The sequence below is a fragment of the Balaenoptera ricei genome, chromosome 9 (genome assembly GCF_028023285.1).
Source record: "Balaenoptera ricei isolate mBalRic1 chromosome 9, mBalRic1.hap2, whole genome shotgun sequence".
NCBI lineage: Eukaryota > Metazoa > Chordata > Mammalia > Artiodactyla > Balaenopteridae > Balaenoptera > Balaenoptera ricei.
This window is the reverse complement of record NC_082647.1, coordinates 76,419,926-76,432,067: the sequence shown is the minus strand read 5'-3', so window position 1 is coordinate 76,432,067 and position 12,142 is coordinate 76,419,926. Positions and strand designations below refer to the sequence as shown.

Below are 12,142 nucleotides of genomic sequence, written 5' to 3'. Positions count from 1 at the left end.
TTGCTCTTAGACATGGACTCCCTGTGATCCGGTTTCCACCCAGGAGCATCATTTCTTTGCCCAAGCCCTGCTCCCTCCCCTCAGTCCAACCTCGAGGCCACAGCTCAGAGCCAGGAGATCCCCCATCCCCAGAGCAAAAATGAGGGAGCGGAGAGTGTCGTGGTGGGTGGTGGAAGGAGAGTATCAAAGGCTGAACCGACTGTGTCTTCCTCCTTCATTCAGCGTCTCTCTGCCTGCCTCTGCTGTGAACCTCAGCCCCGACTCCAGGCGCTGGGCTCCTGCAAGGTCCCTGCCCTCCTGGGGCTCAGAGCTTCCCCTTCTCACCCCTGGGCCCACAGCGGGGTTGGGGGCATGGGGTTTGGGGATACCTTTCTGCTTTCTATCAAGGAGACCCAGAACCCCTTGGTCCACAGAATCTTGGGAATATTGGGAGAGGGGAAATGAGAGTTTTGTCAGTCCAATTCCAGAGGTTATAAAACCACGGGCTAGCTTGGGAACCTCTTTCCTCTGATGTAATGTGCATGTATGAGAAATTAACTGTTCGTAATTCCTAATAGCTGATTTAGAAACCTGTTCTTTCATCTGGAGATGACCCAACCTCTAAAATATTTTAAGTGAAGGACCTGACAGGTGAATTATCTTTTATTAGGCTATTTGGCTTGTACTCCCCAGCCTTTAATTGCATGAACGACTGAGAGCAGGTTGGCCATTTAAGATTTACACAATTCACAGAGTATTATGATAATAAACTAGTTCTAAAGGAAAAAAAAAAAAAAAAGTCCAACTGGCTCTTCCTGACACAAAGGAAACATCACATTTAGAGAACGTGAAATCTCACTGGCAATGCCTACAGTCTGGAGAAGCATTCAGTATGAGAGAAACTTCGGGCTTTTCTCTATGGCAATAGCAGCTCTTTTTGCTGACCCTTGATAAGGATGGCAGACACACCACAACACCTTTGACACTCACAAGGGAGACAGCTCAGGATGTGGATCCAGGCTGCCCATGATGTTGGCATGTTACCTAAGCTCCCTGTGTCCCTGTTTCCTTGTCTGTAAGACGGGATAGTGATGATAGTACCTACCCATCAGGGAGAGTGTCGTGGCGGGTGGTGGAAGGAGAGGACCAAAGGCACAGGTATTGGAGCTATTTGTTAAAAATGAATATTAAGTCTCATCTTCAGTTGTCATCATCATTTTTATATTTTGGCTGTGATTGTGGTGCTTTCACGAGCGTTGTTGCGTGAGCATGGAGTGTGGGGTGGATGGTGAGATGGAGAACCACGATGCTGAGTGACACGGATGCTGAGTGAATCCCGCACACCTACTGCCAGCAAATGCCATTTGCATTTATTCCCAGCAGAATTACAAATCACTCCAGCGGTGGTGGTGTGGTCAAAACTGCACGTGTTAAAAGCACCAGTGCCCCCAAAGGATATAGTATTGTCCCTGTGTTAGCGTGGTTAGTGTGGTCGGGCCTGGTGGCCGTGATGACGTGTCTCACCAGGACCAGTGGCCTGTGGCCGCCTTGCTATCTACCGTGGATCCCTAGGCACAGAGCTCACCCGAGACATTGGCTCAGTATATACTTGTTTCCGTTCTTAGTGGAAAGGAAGTTATAGAACTCTGGCTACAGCAGGATTTGGCATATTACCCCAAAGTCACTTTGCTTTTTAAAATCTAAGAACTGTGACTCTGTATGCCCTCAATTTATAAATAATTCTGTCAGTGCAGAATCAGCCCTCGCTTCCAGAGCTTCACATTGTGCAGCTGCAGCGTTTCATAAATACCTCTGACCTGTCCGCACTGCTTGTTAGGGGCCAGGTGTGTGGGTTTTATAGGTGAGCTCCAGCTCAGAGTCTTTTGGCAGACCAAACCCTGAGGCTTCGAGGCCATGCCAGGTGGTTGGGACAGCCCAGAAGGGTGTGGACCCTGGGCCAGGGTCCCAGGTGCGGGCTACCGCAGGGTGACAAGGGCAGCCTAGGAGGACAGAAGGCCTGGCCAATGCTCTGCGAAGGCAGACACTGGAGGGCACGGCATATTCAACCCAAATAATTCTTGAGTTTAGAGCTGAGTCCAGAGATCAGGACAGAGGCGAACAAGAGGCCTCTGCAGGGCCAGCGCTGGGTCTCAGGGAGAATCCAGAAGGAAACCAACTATAGGCAGAAGCTGGGAGCAGGCACAAGAGCCCCCGGGACTGGCTCTCAAGGACAGCACTGCCACCTGGTTTCTGACTTATTTGGTGCCTGTATGGCAGGTCCTGAGGCTGCTTCTGAAGTGTAATCAAATGTAGCCTCTTAATGTGGTTAAAGGTGGGGGAGGGGAGAGGAAGCTCATTCCTTCTCTGCCAGATCAGGAGGGAAGAGGAAACATGCGGAAATGGAGCTGGATGTGAAGCTCAAGACTTTGCTCTCTGTCCGAACCATTTTTGGAATGGAATGGAGACATAAATAGATACATCTAAAATGAAGTTATATCGCTGCCTAGTGATAATGGTGGCGATGGTGATTCAAAAATACAATTTATACTACCACAAATTATTGACCGTAACTACCATGCCAGGCATGATGCTGCTCACTTCACAGCACCGTCTCATGTAATCCTCCAGCGAGATGGGGTCTAAAGATTCCCATTTCACAGCTGAGAAACTGAACCACTGAAAGCTTCATTTACCCAGTGTGACCGTGCCAGTCAGTGCCAGAGCCAGAATTCTCACCGAGGTCTCTGACATCTCTTTCCATGTCTTCACCCCCAGCACTGCTGCCCTGTAGGTCTTTGGTCCTTTGACCTCACTGTGAGCCAGTTTCTTCAGGAGAACATTCTGGAAACAGAGCGAGGGGCTGTGAACGGTGTGCAGTGTTCCCTGAACTACCTCATGGGCCTCATCCACTTCGTCCTGGTCATGCTGGCCCCGCAGCGTGTTTGGCATGCTGGTCTTCATCTCCATCCTGTTTGTAACCATGGGCCAAGTGCTATATTTTTTTAATGCAAGGAAGGGTAAGATTACAAATGCCCATGCTCAGAAGACAGCGAAGAAGTGCACTTCAACCTGAGAGGTAGGCAGCACCTCTGACCACTCAGAGCCCTACTAACACTGGCCCCATGTCACTGTTTCCGGTGATTTCCCCGAGTTGCTACTGGGTGCTTACCTTGTTCCACTGCTACATTTGAGAGCAATTATGTCACCATCACCTTTGGCAATAGCATCAACTGCTTTAAATGCATCTTTGGGGTGATGGCTACAAGCCAGAGTTTGAAAGGATTCTGACTCGTGGCACGCCCATTAACAACTCAGATTCCACTCCAGACATCTTGAAGGGGCTTGTTTTAATTTTGCCAACACAATTCAACGTTTTCAGGTTTTTATTGTTCTTTGGGTTCTAAAATTAGGCAGGATCTTCTGGTCAGTATTAAAATTAGAGTTAGATCACAGTCAGTGATGTTTGGTCTCAGTTCCTTGGGTTTTTGTTCTACAGCTGGTTTGTGACTGTCCTTTTGACGGGCTGTGTGCCCCTCACAAGGACTGAAGCTATCTGTTGAATTAGATCATGGTAACAACCTTTGGGTGGTTTCTGGGGTCTAGGGTCAGGCCAGGGATCTGACGATCCCTCAGCTGACTTGGGCAAGCTTCGTCTCAGCAATCACGCTAAGACATCCAGTTTGACCACCACTGATTAAGAAAACCACTAGTTTGTGATGAGCAAAATTTGAGTTTCTGGCTGCTTAGAAGCATAAAACTACCTTCTGGGGAGCCTAGAAGAAAACCCATATAGCTCTTTGCTTTAAATCATGAATTGCTTCTTTGTAAATGCTGTGGAATAGAAATTCACTTAGCAATGAGAACAATGAGGCTAGCAATGAAGGCTCCTCAGGCCTCAAAGTACAGAGAACCTTTCTGGGGGTCGGGGGGGAGTCACATTTGGGGAATGGGCTGTAGCACACTCAGTACCACCTTAGCAGGTTGGTGCTGTTGGGAATGACATTTTCTAAGACAGGGTTTCTCAACCTCTGCACTGTTGACATTTTGGATCAGATACTCCTTTGGTGTGGAGGCGGTCCTGTGCATTGTAGGACACTCTGCAGCATCTCTGGTCTCTACCCACTAGATGGAGGGAGAAGCCCACACCCACACACTTGTGAGAATCATAGGTGTCTTCAGACATTACCCAGTGTCCCCAGGGAGGGTAAAATACTCCTCCCCCCATACCCCCGCTTAAGAACCACTGCTTAAAGGAAATGTGAAACCTAAAGGAAAAATCCACCTATTGTTAAAAGACAAAAATGACCAGAAGTCATTCACAGTAAGGAAATTACAAAAGGGAATTTTGCACAGACCTGCTTCTTAGAGCTGAGTTGAGTGAAAACAAGGGAAGGAGAGAATTTTGGGAACATTTTGCTTAACATAAGGTACTTTGAAAAAAATTGTACTGTATATAAGTTCTGGTACTACTTATGGTGCCACCTCCCCCAATCTTTCCTTTTCCAAGAAAAAACCTGAAAGGCTACGTTACTACACACACACACACACACACACACCCAACTAGGTCAGGAAACCAGAACTGTTCCTCGCATGGATTCTTCACTAAGGAGGCTGTATTTTGAGGAGGTAGCACATCACGTCTCCTGGCCCTTGATTAACCCAATGAACACGCAAGGACTTGCACAGGCGAGTCTCGGGACAAGTGTTTAATAAATCCATCCTGAAGTCTTTTATTTAAAACCTCCAGAAGTGCTAGCAGCTTGAGTGTAGAATTTATGTCAAGTCTTCTAAGTACCACTGGCTCTCTACACCTGCACCTCCTGCCCTTGAAAAATTAGCTGCTTACCTGTAAATTCTGCATTTTAAGTGCTAATTTTACTCTTGCTTTTCCTCCAGGCCTTGTAGAGTAGGACAGCAACATCTTTCTTTTGGATCGTGGAACGACTATCTCCATGTTTCCATGAATATTTCATGTTTTAGACCAGTACTGCCCAACAGAAATATAATGCAAATCACATTTATATGATTTTAATAATATATTTCTAAAATATTATCATTTAACTTATAATCAATATAAAACTGAGATTTTACATTCTTTTTTATTGAAGTATAGTTGATTTATAGTATTGTGTTAGGTCCAGGTATATAGCATAGTGACTCGGTATTTTTGCAGATTTTATTCCACTCTAGGTTACTATAAGATAATGGGTATAATTTCCTGTGCTATACAGTATATCTTTGTTGCTTATCTATTTTACGTATAGCAACTTGTATCTGTTAATCCCATACCCCTAATTTGTCCCTTCCCACTTCCTTCTCCCCTTTGGTAACCACAAGTTTTGTTTTCTATATCTGTGGAATCTAAAAAATAATACAAATGATTGTAGATGCATTTTTAAAAAATATTAATTCTTCCAAAGCTGATGTTTCTTACACCTCAGCATGTCAATTTGCACTAGACACATTTCAAGTGCTCAATAGCCACATGTGGCTAGTGGCTACTGTACTGGAGTACAGTTTGGACTCTGTGATGATTCCCAAAGTTCCACGTATTTCTCCACTATAGGAAGCCTATAAATGATACAATGGGCTCTATTCTGCCGGGTAGTGGGGGTAACATGCCGGAGCATTTGTCCAACTGGAAAATCATTCCATCAACTACAACATTCTTATCCGTTTTCCAGAAACAATTCATGGTGACATACATCAACCTGAACTGACTGGATTTTGTCTGTTTATCTCTGAAACAGATTGATGTGCAGCTGTTCTGGAAATGCAGATGGCAACTGGGGAGGGTACCTCAAGATAATTGGCCCTTGCTGTACAGACAAACTCAAGCAGGGGGCTTTCTAGCCGTGGTTGCATAGTCCCAGATAAGTCACAATTTTATAACAAAATATCAGAATCCGAAATCACAATTTTATAACAAAATATGAGAATCAGAACTTTTCAGTTTATGAACACAAGGTAAATTTTGGAAAGGCAATCCTTATGAGTACAAAATTAAAATAAGCCTTTCATACACATCTCTGGCTGTTTATTTGTTCTCAACATGGCTTTCCTCTTGAGGTGTTATCCCTGACCTTGGCTCACAGGGGTCACTGGTTGACTGACCTTACTACCCTGGTCAAATGCCTCAGTCTTTACTATCTCCAGATCCCCCTGTTTAGTTATCTGGACACCTTCTCTGTTCTACTTCTTCCTTCAAGGTACTTCAGATCATGAGGGAGAAAAAGCATCTTCTCACTTGGGTTCCAGGGAGCCTAGAATGTAAATGACCCTGCCCCCTCCACCTCGTCCATTTAAAATTTATATTCAAGTGCCAAATGACCAACTTGCCAACCGGATTTCCTCTGGCTCCTAGGAAGCTCAGAGCCAAATTGGCGGGAGCCTAAAGCATGAGGTCTAATGGTTTGGTTTTATACCCTGCTCTCTTCTTGCTGAGCTTTTATTCCCTCCTCTAATTATTGTATTGTTTGCTATTTGTTTATAAGCCACCCCAAATCATTCTGGGAATGTGGTGGGGGTATAAATAGATATAATAGTCTCTTTATAGTTTGTCCTAACAATTGAATCTTTCAGATATTGACTCAGATACTGAGTGAAGTTATTCCTTAAAAGAGAGGTTGAGGGAGGCACATTCTAACCAGCTTCATCTTACAAAGTGTCACAGATAAACCACACTGTGTAAGTTCCATAAAGGCAGGAATCATCCATCACAGGACTTAACACACAAGAGAAACACAGTAAATATTTACCAAATTATATAAATACTTGTTTGTGGAACCGCAAATAAAAATACATACCTTAGTTTGGAATATTCACTTGAACTACAAAGACCTGTTTTGTTTTGTTTTTTTTAAATATTTATTTATTTAATTGCACAGGGTCTTAGTTGTGGCATGTGAACTCTTGGTTGCAGCATGCATGTGGGATCTAGTTCCCTGACCAGGGATCCAACCCGGGCCCCCTGCATTGGGAGTGCGGAGTCTTATCCAGTGCGCCACCAGGGAAGTCCCAAGACCTGCTTGCTTTTAAGAAACAAAAACTACTTGTTTTTAAAAATGGAATATGCGCATTCCAGAATCTAATTCTGTGACTCAGTCTACCTGAACTGACATAGTGATGGCACTACTACCAATACCAGACAAGTGACATCTGGGGAGGTTAGTGACTGGAGTTCTTACGTAAGATTTGACATTTTCAGTGAAACCATAACCAGTGAATAGAATTGTATTCCAATCACATTTTCTTTTATAGTCGTAAAGATTCTCTTCATGACCATAACTCCTCCCTTGGAACTAATAAATCCTCTGAAAACATTTCATTCAGCTCCAGATTTGCTTCACTTCTCCTCAGGGCACTTGAGCACAAAAGAATGGCCTGGTAATTTTAATAGTCATGCTGGCCATCTTTTCACTCTTGCTTTAGCTCTTCTCAACATGTAGGTATGTGCTATGCCAAGGAGGGCAAGTTGACTGCAGCCCTGGGACTGGCTGCAACTCACTTTGGTGATCCTAGGCTGTACTTAATCAAGGTGCTAGATAACTCTTGTATTGCCACGGTACAGGGAAGGGAGTTGGGGGGAGATGGAGCAGGTTATGTACCACACCTGGAAGCACAAGGAGGCATCTGCAGGCACTGCTTCATCCTACAGGCAAGATGGCCCAACACAGCTGCCAGTGCCCACGGTCATGGTGGGTAGGGCTCAACAGGCTCCGTGGCTAGACCTGTTACCCACAGGAAAGAACAGTGACTCACAGCCAATACTTGGCCCATCCCTTTTTTTTTTTTTTTTTTTTAAGGAAATAACATCTTATTTAACTGTTTATTGCTTGAAATTTTTTTTTGGCCACACTGCACAGTATGTGGAACTTCCCCAACCAGGGATCGAACCAGTGCCCCCTGCAGTGGAAGCTCAGAGCCTCAACCATTGGACCACCAGGGAAGTCCCCATCCCTCTTTTCAAAAACACCCTTGAATATCCCCAGAGAAAAAGTAATCCATGTGACTTATGCATCAAGCTTTGAGATTAACCCAAACCCAATTACTCAGCACCCAGAACCTCACTTACTCCCTAATTCTCTCACTTAATTCCCTGTTTTAGCCAGTTATTGGCCAAAGCCATTCTAAATTTTGTTGGGTAACAATTTTCACACTTCATTTTCTGCTACCATGTCGCCACTAGTGTACATTGTCAAGAGATGCAGAGAAAAGTGCCAGGCCACTCACACCCTGCCAAATGGGATTGAAAATGCAGCTGTTAAGACGATGAGTGTGTGCTGTTGCCTGAACCACCCATAAAGAGAACCTGTACACCCTTGATGGGTGAGCATATACACTGATGGTTTCTTGAGTATTTATTTGTGCACGAGTCACTTACATGACCCCACGGTAATTTTGATGTTTTTGCCCCTCTAATCTCAGTAAATCATTCAATTACTGACCTAAGACTGTCTTCCCACAGATTGCATTGGAAATGTCATTAAGATATGCCGGAAAGGGTAAGTTTTTAAAGCCATGTTTATTGAAGTTGAATTTACATTCAGTAAAACTCACTCCAAAATGTGATCAAGGCAATCAGCACCATAATCAAAGTGTAGAGCAGTTCTTCAACACCCCCCTCCCCCCTGCCCCAAACCCTATGCAGCAAACTCCTCCCTGCTCCTTAGGAATCCACTGATCCGTTGTCTGTCAAAGGGGTCAGATTTAATCATCAGAATAATCTATTATAGGAAAAACTGTAAACACAAAAAAACAAGTTTTTAAAAGGATACTTTGAAACATACAATGTTTAGAATAGTCAAAAGTATGGGATTTAGAACTAACCTTTGTAAATTCAAGCAGCTGACAGTTTTCTTAAGATAGCTGTATTGATAGAATAGCTAGTCTAGTTACTATGTTGAGCTTCAGGCTGGGGCTGGTTGGCAGAAAAATGATTTTAAATAGTTTAAATGGAATTGAATTCTACAGAAATTCTCTATGGGGCAGATATATGTTCTTGCAGATATTTGGCACCTTTTCAAAAGTCCTCCCCTGCTACCACCATGAAAGGGACAGTAAGCAAACACCTCTACTCTGTATATATCACTCGTCACATGTTCAAATACACCTTATCTCCTCGAAAAGCTTTCAAGCACCAGCCCTGTAAGAAAAGTATCACAGTAGGTAATTAGAGCAGCAATTACTAAATAAGATGCTATTAAGAAAATACAGTGTCTAGGCCGTGTTCACAAAAGCAGTGCAGGTAAGGAAAATGAATTCCCCAATGTACTACACATTGTCAACACAGGCATAGTAATGTTCTGACATAAAAATGAAAAAAAAAATGTTTTCAACTCAAAATCCTATTTTCCTAATGCTAGCAATTCACCCTCAGCCTCTGGAAGAGTCTAACTCAAAATGGCCACCATCACCAAAGATAAACATCTTGAAAGATTAGATGCCAATCACTTAAAAATCCTTTTTTCCCCCCCTACAACAACCTTTTTCTGGACATAATAAAGTATTACCTATTTACTAGAGCCCCCTCACCACCACCATTTTATTTAAAACATACTTTTTAGAGGTGGGGAGGGGTGTGATTGCACTTAATAAATTCCTACCTATCAAGTTGGCCTCAGGTAAATCCTTTAACCCATCAGAGCAGGATATCCAATCAGATTAGAGTTCTCATCCTTGGCCAAGAATTCTATTCGTATTTATTAACTCAAGCCAAATTCTTTCCATTTGGTCCATACCTGTTTGCCAGCATCTTGAACTGGACTGAGCCTGGTAGGAAATTGAGAAAAACAATGTTAAGAATATCATATGCTAACTTTTTATGGTTTTGTGTGTGTGTATGTGTGTGTTTGGTAAAGAGTCTTTTATTGGGCTACCTACCAGCTACCTTTGATGAATAAAAAGCTACCTTTAAGTAGAGTTACTGTAAAACAGCTACATTCTCCAAACTTCCTGACACTGGGAATCTCCTGTAATTTCCAGCCAGGAGTAAAATAAGTAGTGAACTAAGTGCCAATACTCTGGGAATCCATTTTACAGAAAGTCAGCAGTCATCAACTTTCCAACTTTCCAATCTCCCTGTTACAGTTGCATGGAACATTATCAATTTGGAAAAAAATAAACATGACTGGCAACAGTATTTACCTAGGAAAGAGGGAAACAAACTTTTAACATTTAAAAAAACCAAAGGAAGCCTGAGACTTGCTTACCCAGAGGCGCAGGCAGAGCCCAGGGAGTGGGCAACAGTCCTCAGCACTTGCTCAGTTTCCACAGTCCTTAAACAGACACTGGCTCAGGCTCCTGCTTCCTTGACCTGCTGCCTGGCTCTCTCAGCCCATGTCCCTCTCCCAGAGGGAACCATTTGGCTCAACAGGAATCCCCAATATCTAAACCAATTGTAAAACAAAGCCTGACCACTGCATTTCTCTCTGTGGTAGTGCCATTCACCAGAGATCCAGGTAGTCGGGGCAGGGAAAACTGTGTGTTCCCACCCCATATATATGGCTGGAAAGGGGGTGCCTAGGACAGTTTGCAACGCTGCACCTTGTTTCCTCTTTAAAAGCATGATAAAATTGATGTCCCATTCGGTTTCCTAATTAGTAAAATTAGTTATTTTCTGATCAGTAAAAGGGTCTTTCACCACTGAGGCAAATATGTAAAACACCCCACAATCCTCCCATTTCAAGAGAAGATTACTAAGCGGTACCCATGATAGCTATAACGATTCCTTCATTTCATTCCCTCAACTCTAAATTTAGATCTTTACAAATTTTATTGAATTTGGAGAGTAAACCTTTCTATAGGAATGTATAGCAGTAAAACACAGTAAAAATGCCCACTGATGCTGAAGAGAGCCACACCGAAACTTAGAAACTCTTCCTTCAGACAAACTTTCTCTAGGGCAACCTTTCCTCTTTATCTTGGCGGACACAAGTCAGAACCCCAACGGTGCCGACTTTTTCCCAGGACAGACAAACATAACGAGCCTCACAGCCTAAAAATGTTGGAAGAGGGTCCCATGCTGCATAACGCGGTGACACTCCTGAAAAGTTGGGGGAGAAAATTGCTCCCTCATTAAGGCTCACAGTAGTTAACCGCTCCCGCAAGACTCAACGCCAGACCTTTTAAAGAGCCCAACCGCCGGGCGAAGTGGCAACTGGAAGGCACTTGTGGCGGGGAAGTGTCTGTGTGGGCGAAATTACCTCCGTTTCTTGCCAACACCGGAATTAACACTGCTCCACAATGAAGCTTAAAAGTGTTTCAGGCCCGCGATCTTAACCCGCTTCCTAAACTGGCCGTTCCGGGATCGTCAGAGCCACCGGACGGGCGGGGGCCCCGCGTGCGCCTAGAACACGGACACCGTCCCGGGCTCTGCGCCTCCGTCCTGGGTCAGTTTCATTCTCGAAGTTTTGTTTGTTGTTGTTTTCTTTTTTCATTGCAAAAGGAGCTTGAAGCTCCCTGTGGCCCGGATCCCTTGGGCGTCGGGGTCACAGGTACATAAGGTGCCAGGCGCCTCGGCCCCTGGGAGGAAAAGGGGGCCCTTAGGCGCCAGGAGGGTCATTCCCGGGGAGGAAGCGTACCGGCACACTGAGGACGTCCCCGCCCCAGAGGGGCTCTCACAGCAGCTCCCCTGGGGGCTGGGAGGCCTCTCTCGAGGGGGTGCCGAGCTGGGGCCGAACCCGAGTCCCAGCCGCCCAGACGGAGCGGGCCCGGGGATAGGAGGGGCGCGCGCGCCCGGTAAGCGCCACTGGAAAGACCCCCAGGCCACGTGGCGGGCTCTGACGTCGAGCTGGTTGGAAACCACTTACCGAGTCGTGCACCGAGGCCGAAAGGGGAGGGGAAGGGAGAGACCCAGTTTAAGAGGGGCCCGGGCGGTCAGCACCCAGCGGCAGCCAACCAAAAAGTTGCCCCAGCGCCCCGCCCGGCCCGGCCCCGGCCCAGCATCAGGCCGAGCACCCGCCCCGCCAGTGGCGCCCGGAGGCCCTCGCGCGCCCCCTGCCGGCGGCCTGGGGCAAGCGGGGCAGGCGGCGGCCGCCCGGGTCTCCCCCAGCTCGGGCCACGGGCCGACCGACCGAACTTCCGCCTCAGAGCCCTTCCGAAGCGTGGTGTCCATTTACCTCGCGGCAGGTTCGACGGAGCTCCTGGCACCCTAATAATGTTA

General features: G+C 45.6%; 1 long non-coding RNA gene and 1 other non-coding gene across 4 annotated transcripts; both read right to left on the bottom strand.

The window, feature by feature from the left end:
* Positions 1–8,502: 8,502 nt before the first annotated feature.
* LOC132371560 (uncharacterized) lies at positions 8,503–11,898 on the bottom strand. 3 transcript variants are annotated; one of them, XR_009504876.1, is made up of 5 exons: positions 11,790–11,898; positions 11,184–11,502; positions 9,720–9,750; positions 8,809–9,124; positions 8,503–8,720 (listed from the first exon to the last, which is right to left on the bottom strand). It is a non-coding gene; the product is annotated as an uncharacterized LOC132371560 (long non-coding RNA). The 3 variants fall into 3 exon arrangements; XR_009504877.1 differs by lacking the exon at positions 11,184–11,502; XR_009504878.1 differs by lacking the exons at positions 9,720–9,750; positions 11,184–11,502; positions 11,790–11,898 and adding an exon at positions 9,585–9,713.
* On the bottom strand, positions 9,594–9,664 carry LOC132372260 (small nucleolar RNA SNORD93). Its single transcript, XR_009505131.1, has one exon. It is a non-coding gene; the product is annotated as a small nucleolar RNA SNORD93 (small nucleolar RNA).
* Positions 11,899–12,142: the final 244 nt, after the last annotated feature.